At 37.5% G+C, this 23,217-nt stretch overlaps 1 protein-coding gene across 1 annotated transcript in view; it reads right to left on the bottom strand.

Moving 5' to 3' along the window:
* MAPK10 (mitogen-activated protein kinase 10) overlaps positions 1-23,217 on the bottom strand; it is a 230,968-nt gene that overhangs the window by 23,918 nt on the left and 183,833 nt on the right. The window lies entirely within an intron of this gene.

Below are 23,217 nucleotides of genomic sequence, written 5' to 3'. Positions count from 1 at the left end.
CCTCTCAAAAGGCCATTGTACTAATTCTCAATACAGAGTAAGATCAAATCGACATTTTATTTTTCTTGAGGCATCATCTAACTCACTGCTGTTGAGTCGGATCTGACTCATAGGAACCCCTCCTTGGGTTTCCAAGACGGTATCACTATGGAAGTAGATTCCCCTATAAACATGTTTTTATATAGCTGTGAGCTACATATTTAAGTCCCCCTGTTCAGGAAGAAGAAGCTGCCAGTTGTTTGTACATGTAAAGGTAGGTCACCTGGAAGCCCTTGAGTATCTCTCTGGGAGAAATAATGTATCAAGGCCCTCTGTTTGACTTTTGGAGCTAGCACCCCTGTTTGTATGTAGAATTCAGAGATGGAAAAGGACATTTTTTTTTTTTTACCAAACTAGGTGCCTTACAAGAGGGAGGATCTCAAACAGACACTAATCTCTTTTTTCTTAAATTTATAATTGGGGAAATTTATCATTATAGTCTGGGGTAGCTCCAACTCAGTGAAAGTGACATGGAAAGAGAACTGAGAAAACTCTGTGACCCCAGGAGAGCACAGCAACACCGATCACGTGAAGGTGAGGACGCTGGGATGATCAGGCACTGTACTTGATGATCACAGACCTGACTAAGGCATGACTTCCACCCCAAACTATAAAGGCTCCCAAATTATAGAAACATAATTATTCAATGAATGAATCAGTAAAACAAAGTTATTTTTGAAAAACTGTGAAACTGTCTAAGTAAGCTAATTCACGTCCAAACTCTGGTTATATAAAAGCACTTTGCCAAGTGGCAGGTTTCCTGCTTTTCCTCTTTCTGAGCATGTGTAATGCTGTGGTTAGGTTCTCAGCCAATTGGGCATTGTCCAGGATCCCTGCAGGACACAATGTGCTCAAGCTCTCAGAGTCCCCCCACACCCCCCAGGCTCTCTGTGTTGTTGGCAACTCTTCCTTTTTGCTAACAATAGACCCAGCTCGGGATCCTGCATGACTGGCTTCTACATGCATTGGATTTTTCCATTCAAGTTTCAAAATTGAACATGGCTCAGGAGTATAGTTTCTGCCAAAGTTCATAAATACCATTTTCTCTTTGTGACAAGGTTATTTTGAAGGAGGTTTCCTTTGGAGCTTTGGAATACAGCTGTTGCTGATGTATAAAACAAAAAGTGCATAGACTAACCACAAACAAACTACAAAGAGAGAAGGCAAAGTGCTGAGTCCAAGAGTCTTCCTTTTAATAAACCAAAGGTACTGCTATAAACATATTTTCATTATAATTATGGCTGAAAGCATGGGCTATATGTTCATTTTATTTTTTGAAGGGCAAATGTCATGTATAGTAGAAGAGTATATTCACTTAAAAACATCTTCTACATAACAATATAAAACAACAGTTGACCAATATTTCAAGGATTCCAATGACCAATAGTCCAAAGATAGCAGTGTCATATTCAGACACACACACACACACACACACACACACACATGTGCTTGGGCAGTGATGGTCCACAATATTCTCTGCCTCCATCTGCTAAAGACAATCTGGTGTTTTATTGCTTAGTTTCTCCCTTTCCCACTTTCTTAAAGAGAAACAATTCTCTCTTGCCTGGTAATCATCTAAATAAAAAGTAAGTGAGGAATGGGTATAAAGAGAAATACCCAGAGATGTTTGTTGAAGGAGCATTTTAGAGGAGTTTAATAGATTAGAATAATGTGAGATGTGAGAAAATTAAGGATGAAGACAAATTAAAACAAAAACTAAAAAATAACTCACTGTTGTTGAGTTGATTTGCCTCATAGCGACCCCTCCTTGGGATTCCAAGGCAGTATCTCAATGGAAGTAGATTGCCCAGTCTTCCTTCTGAGGAGTGGCTGGTCAGTTTGAACTACCAGCCTTCTGGTTAGCAGTCAAATGCCTTAGGCACTATGCCACCACAGGATAAATTAAGGATAATAAATAAAGAGAGATTGAGGTTTGTGACTTGGTTCCCTCTGAATATTTCTCAAGAGGCTGAGAATTCCCTTTCTACTATTTTTGAAGATCTGGGCTATACTTGCATGACTGCAATTCTTGGAGAAATTGAATCATGGATTCATATGCATTGCATGAAAAATTCCATATGACATATTAGGCATTTGATATTGATTGTCTTGTACATACATGTACAAACTGTTTCAAGTAAAATTAGAAAAAAAATGTAGTGTCACTGGGAATAAATATAAAAATTTATTTATTTAATAATTCATTTAATGAAGTTTTTGGGTACCTACCATGTACCAGACTTATTAAAAACTGAGATTTGAAAACTGAATAATGTGACTGTGGTTCTTAAGGAGCCCACAATTTAATGTGATTGTGTGATTACAAAGCATATAATAAGTAAGTTATTGTTAGGTACCATTGAGTCAGTTCTGACTCATAGTCATGTACTGACTCATCCTAAGTACAACAGAATGAAACACTGTCCAGTGTTGCACCATCGTCACAATCATTGCTAGGTTTAGGTCCATTGCTGTAGTCAGTGCGTCAGTCTATCTCATTGAGGATTTTCCTCTTTTTCACTGACCTTCTACTTTACCAAACATGATATCCTTCTCCAGGGATTGTTCCTTCCTGATAACATGACCAAAGTAGGAGAGATGAAGTATAATTCCTGTATAATATGATGAATAATAGAAATGTATATGTGGCATATGGCAGCACAATGATAAACCCCTAACAAAGAAGAGCTTTGGCTTCTTAGAATATATGACAGCTGCATGGTTTGTTAAGCAAAAGACGAATTGGATGTAGTCAAGATAAAGGGGAAGGAGAAAAGGGTAACTAAGGGCACATCATGAAAAAAAGTCACAGAAACTAGAAAACACAATGGTGGAACTGGTGGTGGTGGTGGTGATGGTGATGTGTGTGTGTGTATATGACTGTGTTTGTTTCTGTGTTGTACGTGCCCATGTGTAAAAAGAATTGGAAGAAGTTCTATGATGATAAAATATAGCATATATGGTAGGAATAAGGAGGTCTGGTGGTACAGTGGATAAGGCATTTGGCTGCTAACCAGAGGCCAGTGGTTCAAACCCACCACCTGCTCCATGGGAGGAAGATGGGCAATCTACTACCATAAAGATCTACAGCCTCGGAAACCCAAGTGGGGGTTGCTATGAGTTGGAATAGACTTGATGATAGTGAGGGTTTTTATTTTTTATTTTTTTGGTATAGTAGGAAGTGACAGGACATAAGAACCATACCTAGGGAAGCAGATTGGTCAAGCAAAGACTACATCAATAGTAGTCTTTGCTATCATGATATGAAACAAATATTTCTTCCTGGAGGAAAGGAGAAACCACTGAAAAATGTAAGAGAATGAAATAGCTAAATTTCTGGCTAGAATGAAGGAGGATGTGGCTGAAAACAGACAGAAGAATTAGAGGGCTACTGCAAAAACCAGGAAAAATATTAAAAGGTCTGGCCTGAGGTAGGGAAGGTAAAAATCAATAGAAGATAAAGGTTCAAGAATGATTAATAAATAAATTTGGTGTATTTTGGTTTTTGAGTGAATGTGGGAGATAGAAATAAAGAATGACTCCCAGATTTCTATGTGAGACAGCTAGGTAGATGGTTTGGCGGGTAGATATGTGGTCGCCCTACATAGCAACTTTGTAACATGGCATATTATAAACCTAAGGTATAAGATGCTAAGCCTTCTAAAGAAACAGAGACTGGAAAGGAAAATGAAATTGGAAGGGAGATGGGTTTAAATGCTGTGTGAGCAGAAATGTCTATTTGAGTACTGGATTTAGGATTTGGCTTTCATAAAAATACCATTAGCTGGAGATGTATAGATTTGAGCCAATCAGGAAAAGATGTTTGTTGAAATTGTGACAGTGGGTGAGGTCACCCAGGGACAGTATGTAGACAGAAAGAGTAAAGGGCTAAAGTGAACCTTTATCAGACACCAAGATTTCAAGGCTGGACAGAAAAAGATGAGTCCACTAAGAAGAACAGAAGGAAAAAAAGGAACTTTTAGAGAAATACATGGAAAAGGAGGATAGTCCAGTTTTACAGCATTCAAGTGAATATAGAGTTTCAAAAACAGGAAATAACTGACAGATTTGTATAAATAAAACAAATATTTTGCCTTTGAAGGCACTAGAAAAGTGTGATGCAAAGCATACCTTTGAGCCCTACAAAAACATGAAAAACCTTTAATATCAATGTGAATATTGTATATAATCAAGAAAAACGGAGCCTCAGAACAGGTTGTGCAATGCCAAAAGAGATACTTAAAATGTTGTCAGACCTGCTCACCCATCTATCTTTAAGAACTTGATAAATGAAGAATACTCTATTCTCTAGTTCATTCAGGGGAACCACTTTTTTTTTTTCGTGAAAGTCACCATATGTTAGACACTTTATAGATAGCCATAAGACTCAGAAAAATAAGAGTCAAAGATATATACATATACATATACAAATACATACACACACACATACACAAATCAGGAAAGGTGTGTGTCGGAGTTGTATCCCTTCACCACACTTACTCAATTTGTATGCAGAACAAATAATCCAAGACCAGACTGTATGAAGAGAAGGTAGCATCAGGATTGGAGGAAGATTAATTAACAATCATCTGTGATATGCAGATAGGACCTCTGGTGGCATAGTGCCTAAGCCATTTGATTGCTAACCAGAAGGCTGGTGTTTCAAACCCACCAGCCACTCCTCAGAAAGAAGGTTGGGCAATCTATTTTCATAGTGATCCCACCTTGGAAACCCAAGGAGGGGTCGCTATGAATAGGGACGGACTCGACAGCAGTGAGTTTGGTTATTTTTGGTGAGTAAAATTTTAGATTGCTTCTTTCCTCAATCTGCAAGATAATTCTGATTTCAACAGCATCATAGAATGCTAGTGATGGAAAAGGGTTTAGAGATTGTCTAGTCCCATCCTTCTTCAATTTTACAAATGAGAATATAGAAATGCAGAGAACATAAATGATTTGTTTACGATCATAGCATGAATTAGTGGGAAAAAATGTAACTAAATAAAATAAAAATACATAAGTAAATAAAAATGTATGTCCTCTTATGAGAAAAGATAGAAGGCATTCTTATGGGCTAAAGAAATGTTAAATTGGAAATTCAACATGTACAAAAGATTTTCATTAATGACAAATTTGAGCCTGCCACACTGATTTCTGTTCCAATTTTCTGTCAGTGTACATACGGAGCTAGCTCTGGCAACTATCATACAGGCAGGCAATCAACACTTATTTTCCTGTATGCTTTCTGTCAAAGTATCTCAGACAACCTCAGGAACCCTGCACATATGCATCTCAAAAGGGATGAGAAACAGATATGAGAAATCTGAGCTGTACAGTTTTCTTTTTATCCATCTTTGAGCCCTGAATTAACATTTTTTCCATATCAATCATGTTCTGTACCATCTGACTATCATCAAATTGGTGTTTGTCTTCTGTTTCTTTTGTCCTCGTTAAGCATACAATATGGTTTTGTTCCACTTTCCTCTGTTCAGTGTTGCTGTCTTGAAGATGCCAGTCAGTGAAAGTTTAAATAGCTTTGTCTTTCAGTGTGTGGATTCTCTATTAATTCAGCAGCTGGATCAAAGCAAATGGCACTATGTCCAATTAAATATGCTTTGTGTTTTCTTGTTAACCTCAGCAATTTGATGGTTCCCCAAAGATGCATGGTATATTGTGAGGCCTTACCCTAGAAGGGTAAGTTTTAGTACAAAATTAGACCAGAAAATATGTTTAAGAAAATTATGCAAAATTTGATTTCATATTTCCTCGAATCTACAGATATTAAATAGGAGCTCTGGTGGCATAGTGCCTAGGGCATTTGACTGCTAACCAGAAGGCTGGCAGTTCAAACCCACCAGCCATGCCTCGAAAGGAAGACTGGGCAATCTACTTCCATAGATATTACCTTGGAAACCCAAGGAAAGGTCCCCATGAGTTGGAACCAACCTGATGGCAATGAGTCAGTTTGTTTGTTTTTTTTAAAAAGATATTAAATAGATATTCCAAATGGATTTAGGAATTTTGATGATGAGGCTTAAAATTCTAACCTCTTAAATGGAAAATAAAACATTAGGTAATTATGGAGCACCAGGTAGTACAAATAAATGGTAAATGTTCTCAGCTGCTAACTGAAAGGTTGGAGAGTTCACACAGAGGGACCTTGGGAGGAAGGCCTGGCAAAGCACTTCTGAAAAATCAGCCCAGTGGAACTGTAGAGAGCAGGCTCTACTCTGATACATATGGAGGTGCCATGAGTTGGAATCAACGTGAGGCAACCGTTGTTGTTTGTTTTTTGGGGGGGTTATGTAGCACTAGGGAGCTCTGGTGGCACAGTGCCTAAGGCACTTGACTGCTAAGCAGAAGGTTGCTGGTTCAAACCCAACAGCCAGAAGGAAGGTTGAGCAATCTACTTCCATAGTGATATCGCCTGGGAAACTCAAGGAGGGGTTGCTATGAATAGGAGACGACTGGACGGCATGTAAGAACAACAACAACATGTAGAACTAAATAATCTGTATTTCTTTTTTGGCTCATGTTACACGGTAACACTGTCTATTTTTTCCTAAAATGTCATAATCCTTGTAGCACCAAGAAAAGTCTTTTTATTGTTTATTTGCTTATTAATGAATCATCTTAACAAACTGCCAAATTAATGAAATTATAATAGCAATATGCAAAATTGCCAAAAGAATGAACTAAATATAGCTATTAGCTAGAGTTACATTGTTTCTCTATAATGTGACCTTACATGGCAGCAAATAATGCCCTTGTTTCCTGTGACCAAAAACTGCCTGCCTTCTAAAAGCAGACAAACAGCAACTTGTAATACACTATCAGTTTACTTTAAAAAAAATCTTAGGCAAATTTTAAGAACTATTCTGTGGTCCTGAATAGAAAAGAGAAAACTTAATACTGCAAGTGAAATAAATACCTTTAAAAAGTCTGACGGGTCAAAAGTACTCCATTTTGGGGAAAATAAGTTAAAAAAAATCTGTCTCTGGAAACTAAGCTGTTTAATTCTCCTTTCCTAAGTTGTCTCACATTGGTTTCCTAGAAGCAATGCTTAAGAAGGGGATTCTTGTGTAAGCAATCATTTGAAGATGTGCGCTCAGGGGCCACTTATAAGGCAGTGAAGTGAGGTAGATACGGAAACATGAGTGGCATGACAGAGGTAGTGACTTTAACAAGAGCAGTGCTCAGTGTAAAATTCAAGGTATATTCTGTTAGAATGTAAGTGTAAGGTAAGAAACAAAGACCATGAAATTGGATAACTTTTTCAAAAAGTTTTCTTTGGAGGGAGTGAGAAGCACTAACAAGCTTTGACAAATTGGATATGAAGAGGACTGAGGAATATAGAAATGACTTCTAGGGATTTTGGTCCAATCATCTGGGTGAAGAGAAGTGCCGTGAATTGAAAGGCATACTGTGGGAGGAGGAAAACTAGGTTTTCCATGGCTATATAACATGCCCAGTTTACTATTTGATAATCTTAAAAGGATAATTTTGCGTTGTCAGTTTAAATTTTGTGATGTTGAATATGCTGTTAGATGTATAGATTTGGAAATCAGGAAGCTGTATTGGATGATATATAGATATGAGAGTTATTTATGGTAATTAAAATGAAGGCTATGGTCAAGTATAAGATTCCCAGGGAGAACTGAAATTTGGGCTATAAGGGAGGAACTCCTGGGACACACAATTCTGAAAAAGATAAAACCATTGAGGGGTGGATGCAAACTAGAGGAGAACAGTAGTGATGCCACCACAGAAATCAAGGTGGGAAATGTGTACAGTGTCAAATCACTCAATGAACAAGGTAACCACAGGCTTATGAGTCCTTACTTACTAATCTGTAGTAATTTTTTCACCACATCAAAGATTCTGATGTTAGGTATGGCTGGCATCTTTCTCTCTCCCAACCCCACAGCACCTTCCTACAGAATCAAAATCTTTGTTTCAAATTTACAATTCCTGACAGAGACAGTAAGGCATTTGGCTGCTATCCAAAAAGTTGACGGTTTGTACCTACCAGCTCCTCTGCAGAAGAAAGATGAGGCAGAGTTGCTAGAAGTTGGAACTGACTCAACAGCAGTGAGTTTGATTGGTTTTGGACAGAGACAGAGCATCTAGTAAACAAGATAGTGAACAATTTCACAAGGGTTTTACCACAAAACTCATGTGAAACTGTTCACCATAGATTAATAACTGAGCACAAGTAAGCCCACGCTGACCTTGCTTATTGGGTAATCTGCCCCTGGAAGGTGGATGGTGTTGTTACACATTCAAATTTCAAAGATGCATGAAATGCCATATTTCTCTCATTTTGGCATCTAGGAAGCCACTGATGATCTTACAAAGCAATTTTGAGGCTTGAAGAATAAACTAGAGATGAAGACGTGAGTAAACAAAGACTAATTTTTTATTGAAACCTGGCTATAAAGGTAGCATGTGTTTCCATTGCTATAGGCAGAGGTATAGTAAAACTATCAGGTGTGTTTGTTCTTCAAAATGAGAGGCCAGAGCGTGTTTATATATATAAGGTAATCATCACCAGTTGAAACGAAAAAATAGGAAGCACATAGGGAAGGAAGAGACCTACACTGAGAAAAGAAAGACCATAAACAAAAGAGTATTGTATCCTAAGTTGTCCTGGACTTTGTGTAACTGACTCTATCACAGTATTAGCATTTCGTCCTCATCATCTTCATCATCCTAGTTCCACTCATACAAAATTATTTCCATATATTACATCATTTAGTCTTTATAACAACCCTATTATATAACAACCCTCCTTTGAAGCACAAAGATATTAAATAATAAGCAGTAAGAAGCAGAGGCAATTTTTAAATCCATATCTATCTGAATAATAATAAAAAAATCACTGTTCTTTGTATTTTTTTGTTACCCACCTATGTCTTATATAATATTGGGAGCTCTGGTGGCGTAGTGCCTAAGGCATTTGACTGCTAACCAAAAGGTTGGTGGTTCAAGTCCACCAGCCACTCCTTGGAAGGAAGTTTGGGCAATCTACTTCCGCAGTGATACCGCCTCAGAAACCCAATATAGTTCCTTCTAATTTAACCAGAGGAGCTCTGGTAGCATAGTGGCTAAAGCACTTGACTGCTAACCAGAAGGCTGGCGGTTCAAACCCACCAGCCACTCCTCGGAAGGAAGGTTGGGCAATCCTACTTCCGTAGTGATACTGCCTCAGAAACCCAAGGAGGGGTCGCTATGAGTCGGGGCTGACTCGACGGCACATAACAACAACAATTTAACCAGTTGAAGTAAATACATTTCAAAATTTTCTTAGGCAATAAAGCAACAAGAACAACAAGAAGAAACTCCAATGTTATCTCTAGGTAGAGGAACTATACAAAGGCAATTAATTAATATTACAGAAACAAATTTCCATATCCACACAACAGAAAGGCTAGGAAGTGCACTGTATTGTGATGCTGCCACCCTGTGGCTAGAAAAAAAAAAAGGACCCAATAAGTTAAAAGGTAATTAAGTACATACGTGTGTGAGTCATCCTCTTCATCAAATTACACTGACCCAGGGGTTCTCAATTACGGCTGCACATTAGGGCTGCCTGAGAGTTTTTAAAATACTGATGCCTGGAACCCACCTGGAAATTCTGATTAATTGTTCTGAGATGTGGCCTAAGTGTCAAGAGATTTAAAATCTCCCCAGGCGATTCTAATGTGCAGCCAAGATTAAGCCTGACAAAACAAGCTTTTGACATTGCCTAAATATGTTTCATTTGTGCAATAAAAAAATATTGAGAAATTGTTTTTCTCTCAATCTTCAGTAATACCCATTTTTTGGTAGAATTTCAAAGAATAGGAGGGAGAGATTTGTGAATTGTACTCAAAGTGCGCATATTTGTATCTACTAATCAAGTGTATTTGACTGCTAACCAGAAGGCTGGTGGTTCAAACCCACCAGCCACTCCTCGGAAGGAAGACTGGGCAATCTGCTTCCGTAGATGGAAACCCAAGGCGGGGTCACTATAAGTCGAATCATCTTGACAGCAGTGATACTACTACTAATAATAATAATCAGGTGTAGAGTGTAGAGCAAAGTGAATGAGGAGATTCTGAAAGCCTGCAGAATAAGTCACAGGCTTCCTAAAAGGAACAACAGAAACAACATTGAACTCAGACAACTCTTGACTCTGACAAAATTAAGATGAGTGACCTTGGGTAAATCACTTAATTTCATTTACTGTTAAATTGTCAGCTGTGATACGAGAAAGATGAATTAGTTGTTTGTTAAGGTAATTTCCAATTTCAAAGTGCTAAGATTTTGATTTTTAGAATAGTAGATACTATAGGAAGGTTGGGCAATCCTACTTCCGTAGTGATACTGCCTCGGAAACCCAAGGAGGGGTAGCTATGAGTCGGGGCCAACTCGACGGCACATAACAACAATAACATATGAAACTTAAAGAGGATAGATACATATGAGTCAGAAGTATCTGGAAAGAGTCTCATATATTACTCTATACAAAAGGAAATTAATTCCAAATGTATAACATATCATACCAGGTAATTCAACAAATCTCTCCTGTGAACTTGCAATGTGCAGAGCAATGCATTATAATATTTTATACACGAGAAGCACTAATGGTGTTTGGAGATATCATAGCACTAAGTGACCAGAGAAAACTTTGAAAGTTAGTAATGCAAATTTTAATTATAATGTGAACTGAGTGTAATTAGAAAGCTTAATGAAATAATGCTCTGGTGGTTTGATAAGGAAGTTAAATTCAGTTTTCCTTATTTTTCATTCTATTTTGTAGTCTGCTCAGATGTTAGGTTACACATTTATTAGCATTCTACCATCAAAAAACTTAATCATGTCTTGAAAATGGAAATTATTTTTACTGCTTCTTGGGAATTAATTTTTTCTATGGTTCTTTAACAAAAATGCTTAGTAATTGCACCACTGCTCACCCAGTGCCCAAGTCATAAATCTTTCTTTTTTCATCCATCCATTTAACATACGTTTATTAATTAACTACAAAAGAGAAGAAGACCCTCAATGAGATGGATTGACATAGTGACTGCAATAATGGGCTCAGACATAGCAATGATTGTGACGATGGAGCAGGACCAGGCATCATTTCATGTACATGGGATCACTATGAGTGAGAACAGATTAGACGGAACCCAACAACATACACTAGTCTACCTTGAATTCTATCTTCCCTCAACAGTCCAATCTAATTATTTGTAATTCATGGATTATTAGCTTCTAAACGCCTTTGAGGGAGCTCTGGTGGCATAGTGCACAAGGCATTTGACTGCTAACCAGAAGGCTGGCAGTTCAAACCCACCAGCCACTCCTCGGAAGGAAGATTGGGCAAACTACTTCTGTAGAGATACCGCCTCGGAGACCCAAAGAGGGGTCACTATGAGTCAAATTGACTCGATGGCAGTGAGTTTCATTTGTTTGGTTTTAAACACCCTTGAATCATCTGTCCATCTCTAATATTATACTAAAGCTCAGGCCACTATCCAGAATAACCTACCTTACTAACCTATTTTGCTACAGATTTATCCCTCAGTCTTGCATTTTATAATCTCTACTCCACTCTCCCATTGCAGATAGAGTGGGCTTTGAAAATTCAAATCTAGTAATGTTATTCCCTCTGCTTGCTAATCCTTCACCCTAGAGTTCATGCTTCTAAGCATGCTTAGAAACTCCTTCCTCACCTGGTCCCTGCCTACCACCCCAAAACCATTTCTCACCCTTCTCCATTGAGTCACCCCAAAAGACTTGCAATTTGCCCAACCCTCACTTTATGCTAAGATTTTTGCTCACACCCTACTTACTGCCTTCACTCTTCTTTCTCTATCTCTTTCTTCACGTGGATAACTCCTATTTAGTCTTCATATTTCTATTTAGATATTACTTCCTCCAAGGAGCTTTCTCTAAGCCACATTACTGAGTTGAGTTCAATTCAAATAACATTTTCTGAGCATACATCATGTGTTAGCTATTAACCTCACCATTCTCTGCACTTAGAAAGCTGAATTTTTGCTCCCAAGGAAGTTTTAAAGCAGTGGAATTGGGGGAGATAGAAAAAAAAAAGCTGATTTAAGCATAGTGAGTGATATAATGATGGTATATAGAAGACTCTAAAGCAAAAGAGTAAACTGAAAATTCAGAGAAGTAGAAGCTTTCACTGAAAGGCTTTCCACAGGCAAAAATTCACATTAGCCTTAATGGTACATTATCCATCAAAAATAAGCTATAGAGGAACTAAAGAAAAGTTCTGCATGAAAAAGTAATGCACATCAAAAGCATGCCATTTGCACCTCTGGCCTGTCACGAAACAGAAGCAAAACGAGCAGAGGACAAAGGCTCCTCAGCCCTCCTGTATCAGGAGTGTGAATCAATAATGATTCATCCTAATAAAGCTCAGAAAGCAGGTAGGGACAGGAAAGAAGGATGAATGGAAATGGTAAACACAGGGAGGAAGAGTGCTGTTACATTGTGGGAATTGCAATTAATGTCATGAAACAAAATGTGTAGGGATTGTTGAAGGGAAAAACAATTTGCTCTACACACTTCCACTGAAATTACACCAAAAAAATTTTAAAAAATAAATGATTCATCCTAGAGACATTAACCATCTTAGAGAAAAACATACTCCTCCAGTTAACAAAAATGGGTAGCCCCAGGATACGAATCCATAATGAATACAGAAATATAGTTACAGATTTAAATATAATTCCAGGAATATTTTTACAGGATTAAAAACCTTTTTGAGGAAAACTGATTCACTTTACTGCCTTTATAAATATTGTATTTTACTTTAACATTTAATTTCTTTCAATTCTAAAAAAAACTCTACAGTTAAGCATATGTATTTGTTTCTTTCATTACAAATCTTTTTTTCTTTCCTTCTAGCACAGTCTCTCTAAAAATTTGGAATATGACATAGAGATTCTGAGTTAATGAAATCTTACAATCAAGTATAAAGAATTCTGCTCATCTAATAATAACTTCCCCTTCTAATGTGTGCCATGCATTCAATACATTTGGCACAGTGTATAAGAAAGCATCTGTGCGTTGCTTTTATACATGAGATGTTGATCAGAAAAAATGTGGCAAACATTATTATTATAAATTCATTTCTATTCTAAATTTCTATTCTAAATTTCCTAGGTAAATAAATTATTAAGAGAACTCCTTTATGAAGAAAAACAGGGGTTTTAAAGAACATTGTGATATAATGAAATGAGCACTGGTTTAAAGCCTGAGGTTTTAGCTACAGGATTGGACGAAAGCTATTTAACATTCTGTAAAATGGGAGTAATGATACACAAAGGTGGTGGAAGGGGTTCTTTTGGCTGGGGTAATGGAAAGTGGGAACATGGATTTGCTGGGAAGTTTAAGTAAAATAGTCAATATGAAAGTGGTCCATACACATCACTTATTCAATTAATATTTCTGAGAATCCACTGTTCTTGGAACAGTACACAACTGTGTGCTAGGAACCCCTAGTTGCATAGTAATGCCAAACGATTGAGATAAACCCTTACCCTTAAGTTGCTTCTAGAGCAAAGATTTCTAAGGTCTGCATGATGGAGCGCTTTGTGCTGGGTGTAGGAGGGGTTAGGGGTGGGAAGGGGGAGGGTATGGGTAGTGAGAAGGTCGGAGTAAGGGAGGGGAGGAGGTGGAGGTTGGGAACAGTCACCAGAGCGTGAGGGATTATTTCCAACTAATAATTTGCTCACAAGACTCTGCCATATCCACAGACCACATCGAGAGTTACTGCCATGAAGAGCCATGGTTAGGACTGGTGTGTGCTTCTCAGGCATGTTGAGAATGGAAAAAAAAAAAAAAACGTTGGGAAGCACACATTTTGTGTTTACAAACATAGCTGTGTATTAATAGAAGGCATTTCCATTTAACAAATATGTTTCATATGCAGGATTTTCTTAAAACAGAGTATAGCTTTTAGTTCAAATATTCTAAGTACTAATTAAAGAAAAGGAGCTCTGGTGGCGTAGTGCCTGAGGCATTTGACTGCTAACCTCAGAAGAAGACTGGGCAATCTACTTCCATTGAGATACCGCCTTGGAAACCCAACCAGGGGCCGCAATGTGTTGGAACCGACTCAATAGTAGTGAGTTTTGTTTTTTTTTTTAATTAAAATAATTCTAACAACTATTTTTGTTAATGTGATAGAAATAAAGGATACTTTCATTTCTCTTATGTCATATAAATTAAAATAGCTAGATCTAAATGATCTTATTTATATTCATGAGATAAACATCTCCTTAATCACAATGTCAGATACTTTCAAAGTTTATTGAGCATTATCATCTACAGTATTTTATTTTACCTCTTAAAACATTTTTAATAGGACATTATGTAGGTGAAGAAGATTAGTTCTATTATACTACCAAAACATCTCTGAATCTGTCAACCTTTCTTTACCCTACTGTCAACACTGAAGTCCATGTTACCATCAACTCTTGCCTCAACTATTTCAATAGCTTCTTAAATCATCTTTCTGCTAATAGCTATCATCCTGCCAATCAGAAAGAATGATCTGCCTAAACTACAAATCTCCTTGTTACTCCCTGATTACAAATCCTATTGTTGCTCCCAGTCCCTTCAACAAGAGTACCTCCTTCAAATGACTAAAGATGCTTCCTGACTTATGGTGCCTTCATTTGCATTCTCAATACTCCCTTCCTTGGTCTCAGTACCTCAGGAGTGTCCAGCTTCTCTTCACGCTTCACCTTTGAACAAGTTAATTCCTTTGCCCCAAAGACCCTCTTCTTTCTCCTCCCTTTCATTTGGTTCATTTCTGCCCATGATTTTGATCCCAATTGAGACTTCTCCTCCTGAAATTGCCCCTTGTCTGCTCAGGGATGGGGGATGCATCAATCCTCTATGCTTCAGAAGCACCATGTTTCCCTTATTTGTCAGTGTGTCAGCGTTTACTTATACGTCAAGACTACTACACTGTAAGCTACTAAATGGCAGGAACTAGGCTGCTTTATTATTATAATTGATGAATCCTCAGTGGCTGGGTAGAGTTGAAGCTCAACAAGCATTTAGAAAATGAATGAGGCAGATCTGTCCCAGGGAGCATGGGGCTTTGGGTCCAGATTTTCTCTCCCATCGTGCTGTGCTGTCTGCCTGTGTCACAATGTTGGTGTCCACCCTCAGTAACTCTTAGGCCTCTCCCATTCCCGAGTACCTTCAGGTTTATGGAAGCTGTATTCTATGCCACAATCTGTTAATCAACTCAATGTCAGCCAAGCTGTTTTTTTGTTTGCTTGTTTGCTTATAGATAAACCTCCTATTCATGGGAAGCTGCTCATTATTCAAGAACTTCTCTGCATGTGTAAGAATTCTGGCTCAGAATAAATTTTTATTTGTGCTTACATAAGAAAAAAAAAAAAAACCTCACTGACATCAAGTTGATTCCGACTCGTAGCGACCCTTCCTTGGGTTTCCGAGGCAGTATCTCTAAGAAAGTAGATTACCCAATCTTCCTTCCAAGGAGTGGCTGATGGGTTTGAACTGCCATCCTTTGGTTAGCAGTCAAATCTCTTAGGCACTATGCTACAAGAGCTCCCTGTGATTACATGTTGTTGTTGTTATTTGCCATCGAGTCGGACCCGACTCACAGCGACCCCTCCTTGGGTTTCCGAGGCAGTATCACTACGGAAGTAGATTGTGCAACCTTCTGGAGCAGGGAAATTGAGCAGGCCTGCTTTAGAAGGAAAGTGGAGAGAGGTTCTCTACTATGAAAACAGCACATTATGATGCCAGAAGAACTTTCTGTTGAATTTACTCCATTATAGCACACATTATAGACAAGAAGTTTTCAGAAAAAATTCCTGAGACATAGCCATTTTATCCCTCACTTCTTCAGAGGAACATGAAAAGATTTCAGTTTCCAAAAAACACATAAAGACGGAGAGTAGATTTTGTCTGGAATTAGAAACTGTGGGGATTTCCTTTGGTTATCAATTAAAATTATTTTGATAAACAATGCATCTCCTTCTCTTTCACAGGATATTGTGGCCCAATATTCCATAAATGGCCCTGTGAGTCTCATATTAAACCTGAAGCAAGTTATGGGAGAAGTTTTTATCATTCTTACAGCCATCCTGACATTAGAAAGGGGCATAATAATTTTATTATAGCACATGCACTGTGAAAGACCATAAACTTTTAATAGACTTATAAAAAGAGAGTGTAACCTTTTCAATATTCTTTCTCATCGTTGGATGAATACATTCTACCTTTTCCTCATAGATGCCCTAGGGCCTACGCAATGGTTCTACACTTTGCAAGAAAATGTTCAGATCCAACTTTTGCCTAGAATCTGAAGGTCACCATAATTTAATATTTAAGAGTATATCTTGACTACCATTCTTCCACTTTCAAAGTTCCTCAAACTTCTAGTCTCTAGACTTTTGGTCTTAGTACAGTTGTAATGAGAGCTCCTGGTGGCATAAATGGTTAAACACTCAACTATTTGCCAGAAGGTTGGCATTTTGAACCCAGCCAGATATGCCTTGGAAGACAGGCCTGCTAATCTGCTTCCAAAACGTGACAACTTTGAAAACCCTATGGATCAGTTCTACTCTGAATGCTTAGGGTCATCATAAGCCAAAATCAACTTGATGGCAACTTAACAACAATTCTAATGAGGTGTTGACTTCATCTACAGTTTTCATTTTGAGGCTAAAAACATAAAATAAGCATCCCATGGTGTTTAAGAACAGCCTATTTCACATGAATGACTCAATCATTCTGTGTCATTTGAGTTTTTCTTTTAAATTATTTTTCTCTCTCTCCTGCAATGTGAAACTTCTCAAATTACCTCCTGACCTTGAGATCTCAATGAACACTAAGCATGGCTTCTGAAACAAGGTGTCTGGTTAATTTAATCTTATGATGCCCTCCCTACATGGTGAAGAAATTAGGTCTTTTTGTGTTTTTGTTACCAACCCTCCCTCCCCCACACACATTTCTTCTCCTCTAAACAACACATAACATAACTTTCTTCTGAGAAAACAGAGATACAATCAAAGATGTCTGGAGACAAAAATAGCCAAGAAACACTGATACTGCATTGGAAATAAGTTGTTAATTAAGAGAAACAAAAGGAAGCAAAGTATGAGGAAAGTTAGACATGTCTTCATGAAACCTGTTATTTACTACATAACAATGTTACCATAGAGCTACAAACCAACTGCCAACTTAGCCCTGAAAATCTCAAGTCACAAGAAAAGAGCAAGCTACTTGAAAAGCAGACACTGGCTATTAACTCCCATTTCTTGAAGTAATGCCTAGCACCATAGCAAAGTATTTTGTATTTTCAATAAATTTTAAAAATCACAATAATGAATATTAAGATCATAGTACTTCAGTTTATGCAGTCACTTCTCCTACACCTCTTCTCTAAAAAGAAAAAAAAAAAAAGTAGAACTTTTACAGATGAGGGTGCCTTTGCATGCAAATAAAAAATTGCTCGATGGGAAAAAGTTGAAATTTTCTGAGAAGTGCATTAAAATTCTTGATTATGTCCATAGCTAAAGGTCAGTACTAACAGTAAATTACCAGCATTTATTTTTGTAATTACCTTTACTAAAACGTTACTTAAAATTTTAGGCATTCATTTTGGAGGTAGAAGACCTCTAAAAATCTAATACAATTTAGGGGATATATTCCCAGGAGCTCTGGTGGCATAGCGCTTAAGGCATTTGACTACCAGAAGGCTGGCAGTTCAAACCCACCAGCCACTCCTTGGAAGGAAGATTGGGCAATCTACTTCTGTAGTAACACAGCCTTGGAAACCCAAGGAGGGGTCGCTATGAGTCAGATCCGACTTGATGGCAGTAAGTTTGGTTTTGGTTTTCGTATTCCCAGGAAAATAAGCATATGTAATTTTTGGCATATTATTTCAGTATATTTTTCACAACTTCTGAGAAGTCCATCTAAGAGCTCCTAGGGTCATTGAATCCCAGCCCAAGAAAGCTCAGTGCTAGATCGGAGTGTTTTGGGCCCTGGTAGCACAGCAATTAAGCACTTGACTGCTAACTGAAAAGTCAACAGTTTGAATTCACAGCCGTGAGAAAGATGTGGCAGTTTGCTTCCATAAAGACCACAGCCTTGGAAACCCTGCGGGGGGGGGGGGGGGAGGGGAGGCAGGTCTACTCTATCCTTTCAGGTCACCATGAATTGGAATTGACTAGATGGCAATGAGTTTGGGTTTATTTGTTTTAAAGTGGGGAGATGTTTCTCTTTTGTTTGGTGCAGTGCTCAACGTGCATATACATATACCAGTTGCCATGTTAAGTTAATTCTGACTCATGTTGGCACCTTGTGTGTCAGAATAGAATTGTACTATACAGGGTTTTCAATGGCTGGTGTTTTGGAAGTAGATCACCAGGTCTTTCTTCCAAGGCGCTTCTGGGTGGACTTGAACCTCTAGCCTTTTGGTTGGCAGCCAAGTTCATTAACCTTTGCATTACCCAGGGACTGCTTAACATGTGTAGGGATGAAATAAGCATGTATTACCCTGGATTATGCAAGAGTATGTATATGCTTCTGGATTGAATTTTAAAAAAAAGGGAGGGGGACATATAATGTTGAAAAATTCACCATACAATTAAACCTCATTGATTCTGGTACAGAAAGATCAAAGAAAAATGTTATAAGCATAAAACTAGCGCAGATTTAGGAAATTAAGCAGGGCTACCCACCAAATTAGGAATTCTGGTAGCACAGCGGTTACTGCTTGGCTGCTAACCAAAAGGTCGGCAGTTCAAACGCACCAGCCATTTCATGGGAGAAGGATAAGGCAGTCTGCTCCTCTAAAGATCTCAGCCTTGGAAACTCCATGGGACAATTCTACTCTGTCCTATAGAGTCACTACGAGTGGGAATTGTTTCCACAGAAATGATGCCCACCAAATGAGCGTTAGTGCTCACAGTAGAACTGATATGCCTTTAAATTACAGATTGTATAGCATGTGGGTCTTATAGAAGGAAAAAAAAAATCTTACTTCTGCAGAGTAGTATCAGTTTTCTTGTTAAGATTCTGTTTTGAAAACACTCACAATGACAGGAAGATGGGCAATAGCATATTAGAGATCCACTCTTTCACTTCCATATATACTACTGAAGGGAGTCTCTGGGTAAGTGCTCAACCACTAGCTAAGATGTTGGTGTCCCACAACCACCCAGAGGGGCCTTGGAAGGCAGGCATGGAAATCTGTTTTTGAAAGGTCACAACCCTGAAAATCTTATGGAGCAGTTCCATTTTGCACACACGGGTTTGCCGTGAGTCAGAATTGACTTGACTGCTACTAACCATAACAGTGGTAAAGGAGATTCTTTTATGACTGACAAAATTTTCAAGCCTAGTGATTATTTTAACAACCTTGCTTGTTGGCAAAGAAGAGAAGAATGCAAATTATCAAACTAGGTATGCTTCCTAGAGATGAGGCTTTTTTTTTTTTTTTAACTCCTGTGATTTGAGTGAAAATTTACAGAGTACATTCGTTTTCCATTCAACAGTTCAAACACATCTTGTCTTGTGATATTGGTTGCAATCCCCACAATGTAACAGCACTCTTCCCATTTCCTCCCTGTGGTTACCATTTCCCTCTGTCCTTCTTTCCTACCCATTCCTGCCCTCTGAGCTTTATCTCTGGGCAAATGCTATCCTTTTGATCTATTATAGTTGATTGTTATAAGGAGTACTCACCTCTCTAGTATTATTATTCACCTCATAAGGCTGTCTACTGTTCAGCTCAAAGTTGAGTCAATGGAGTGAGTTCTATTCTAGGAATGAAGGGTGACTAAGGGCCATAGTCTTAGGGGTTCCATCAGTCTCTATCAGAACAGTAAACCTACTCTTTATTATTGTTTTGAATTTTGCTCCACATTTTTCTCCCATTCTATGCAGGATCTCCTATTATGATCCCTTTCAGAGTGATTGGCAGTGGTAGCCAGGAAACATATAGTTTTTCTGGTCTCAGGGTCAAGGATGTTGAGGTTCACATGGTCTAGTAGTTCCTTGGATTAATTGTTCCCACACACCTTTGATTTTCTTCACTCTTCTTTGCTCCGGACAAGGAGAGACCGTTAGTTTCACCTTAGATGGCTACTTGCAAGCTTTTAAGATGTCAGTCACTATCCATCAGAGCAGGATATAGAACAATGTCTTTATGGATGGTGTTATACCAATTGATCTTGATCTCCACTATTGTATAACTTCTTTTTCCAGGATGAAACATGTTAAGAAAATAAAATACACATGCACAAATGCCTATCATCTTGAATTAAGTAAGTAGAGCCCATCATACCTAGGAAGTTAACTAGGATAGTCAAAAAAAGTCACAGATTTAGAAGAACCTGTCTGGGCATCTAACTGATAACACAGCCTTCCAGAGAACATCAGATGTGGAACACTCTAGAGAAACAATCTCTGTTTTCATCCTTCGTGTTTGTTTGTTTTTTTAAATATATATATATATATATATATATATAAGAATTCACCTTTGGAATTCCAGTTATTGATAACCTTCAAATAATATCTTTGGAAAGACTCAATCAGACATCTAAGCCAACACTAGATGTGGAATGTATTATGTAAAGATTTTGGGTTCCTCCTCCCCACCCCACTTTTTAAGAACCCTTCTTCAGTGGTCTAATCAAGTGATTTTCAATATTTTTCAATATTCACGGCCTAGAGGGTTCTTGTAATAAATGAAAAGAAAAACCAGAGCAAGAACTTTACTAGTTGCCAAATGAAGTATCTCCTGAAACTGAACTACTCAACTATTTTTGAGTTTTTGACACTCAAAACCCTTATACTATACATTCACTAGAGTTTGATTATCCCAATATTTTGAAATCAGGAAGAAACTTTTTCTTCAGTGTAACAGTTTGCTAAAATTAGGAATAAATTAATTAGCATTTGAGTAAGTACATATTCTTGTTATAAGTCATGGAGGGAGAGGAGCTCCTAAAACAGGTGGCTAAATCTATCTACAACAAATATTTTGACAAGCTCCCCCACCAACATAATACAAGGCATCAAAACAACTCAAATATGATTCAAAAGATATCTTCACTTTAACAGCTGAGGCAGTGGGCATGAGCAATGTAGTGAACTTTTGCTTTCTCTAGCAGGCAATTAGTAAATTGCTCACATTTTGTGGCTGAAAGAATGCAGCAGCATGAACAGATGGATATTTAGAATTCTGCAAATGACAGATATTAGAAATTGAAGACACTGATTTAACTTTCAACAAGCAAATGAGAACCACAAAATATGAATCTCTCTTGCTATAATTAAGCACATAATTATAGTGCATCAAATTCATATTCATTGTAGCTTATGTTTCTTCCTTATTATTTCTAAATTTATATACGTTCTGAGTCTAACAAACCTACTTAGAGTTCAACTACGCACTAACAGTGTCTTTCTTGACAGATAGATGGCAGTAAACTATTTCTCAAATTAGGCCTTCCAAGGTGTCACATTAGCTCTTTCACAGCGTGATGCACGCTGCAATAAAAAGAAATCATAAGACTCAAAGCAGCAGTCCTTGTGTAAGGACAGATGGAGAGAACAGCTGAGAAAGGGACTTAGCCAGTTTATTAACTCCTTGTGAGTAGAAAAAAAAATCATATTTAAAAGAACTCATAGGACTATTTAGTCTGATAAATAGAATTTAAATGATGGTGTTTAATAAGAGAATAGTAAATTCCACATTAGAACATCACTCAGTAACATTTTTGTCTTTCAACTCCTGAAAACTAAATGTCATCTGTGATCTGCACACAGGTTAGAGAAAAAAATATTGGTGGGAACTTGGGAAATGTTACATTTATTATCAAATTAAAAATATATAGTAAATGCTATAACATGAAGTCACTAATATGTTAAATATTTGAGGTACTATTGCTGATTATTCCTTTTATTACTCTGAAATGGGATTGTTTGTCCTCCTTGGGAAAATATTTAAGAGAACCTAGATATTAGTTTTGTTTGATTTTCCTAAAATGCCAGAAAGGTTCCCAGAAATTTGTTTGAAAATAATTCCCATTATAAAAGCTCCAAAAAAGAAAAACAGTCCAAGGGACAAGTGGACCATGTGAACCTCAGCCTCCATGACCCTGAAACCAGAAGAACTAGATGGTACCTGGCTACCACTGCCAACCACTCTGAAAGGATCACAAAAGCAGATCCTGCATAGAGATGGAGCAATGAAAATAATAATAATAAAAAGGCCAGCCTTATTGGTCTGATAGAGAGTAGTAGAACCCCTGAGACTATAACCCTTAGTCACCGTTCAAGCCCAGAACACAACTCATGCCCATGGCTTAACTTTCAGCTATACAATAGGCCTATGAAGAGAACAATAACACCAGCTAGATGCACACACTCCTTAGAACAATCAACCACAAAAGAGCAAAAGGGCAGCATTTGTCCAGGGATCAATCTCACAAGGCAAGAATGACAGGAAAGAAGGATAAAGGGAAATGGTAATCACTGGGAGGAAGTGGGAAGAGTCTTGTTGGGATTGCAACCAATATCATGAAACAAAATATGTACAAACTGTTGCATGGAAAATCAGTTTACTCTGTAAGTAAACTTTCACTCAAATCACAATAATATTTTAAAAAATAAGATAAAATAAAGCTCAGCATCAAAGTCTTCACTTTAGAAACTGAAAGCCTTTAAAAAAAGGAAAAGCAAATTTTAAAATTAAAAACTAAAAACTAACTAAATAAAAACTCTCCAAATAACTTTACTGAGAAAACTCAATTGATGTGCTTATCAAATATAGTGATATGTCTATTTGCAAGTATGAAAGAAAAAACTATGTTTTCAAAACTGAAATCTAAGGTAATAAGCATGACCTAGAAGATCTTTAGACAAGGAAAGAGGGAATTCTTTTATTTACTGAGTGGGTGCATCTATATAGCTATAAAAAGCAAACTAGCAATGAAATCATTAGTAAAATTCAAGGTCATACTCAGAGATAGGTTCCATGTGATCTCTTTTTCTTTTAATGAGAGCAATAGAGGCTTTGTACACTCATGAAATGTTAAACGAAACTAATTTTATTATTGTTTTGGTTAAATGGAATTCCTCTCCTTAATAAAAAAAAAA

This window comes from Orycteropus afer, unplaced genomic scaffold, assembly GCF_000298275.1.
Source record: "Orycteropus afer afer isolate SDZICR_OR568_19922 unplaced genomic scaffold, OryAfe1.0 scaffold00227, whole genome shotgun sequence".
Classification (NCBI taxonomy): domain Eukaryota; kingdom Metazoa; phylum Chordata; class Mammalia; order Tubulidentata; family Orycteropodidae; genus Orycteropus; species Orycteropus afer.
The sequence above is the reverse complement of the archived record's forward strand: the minus strand, read 5'-3'. Positions and strand labels throughout refer to the sequence as shown.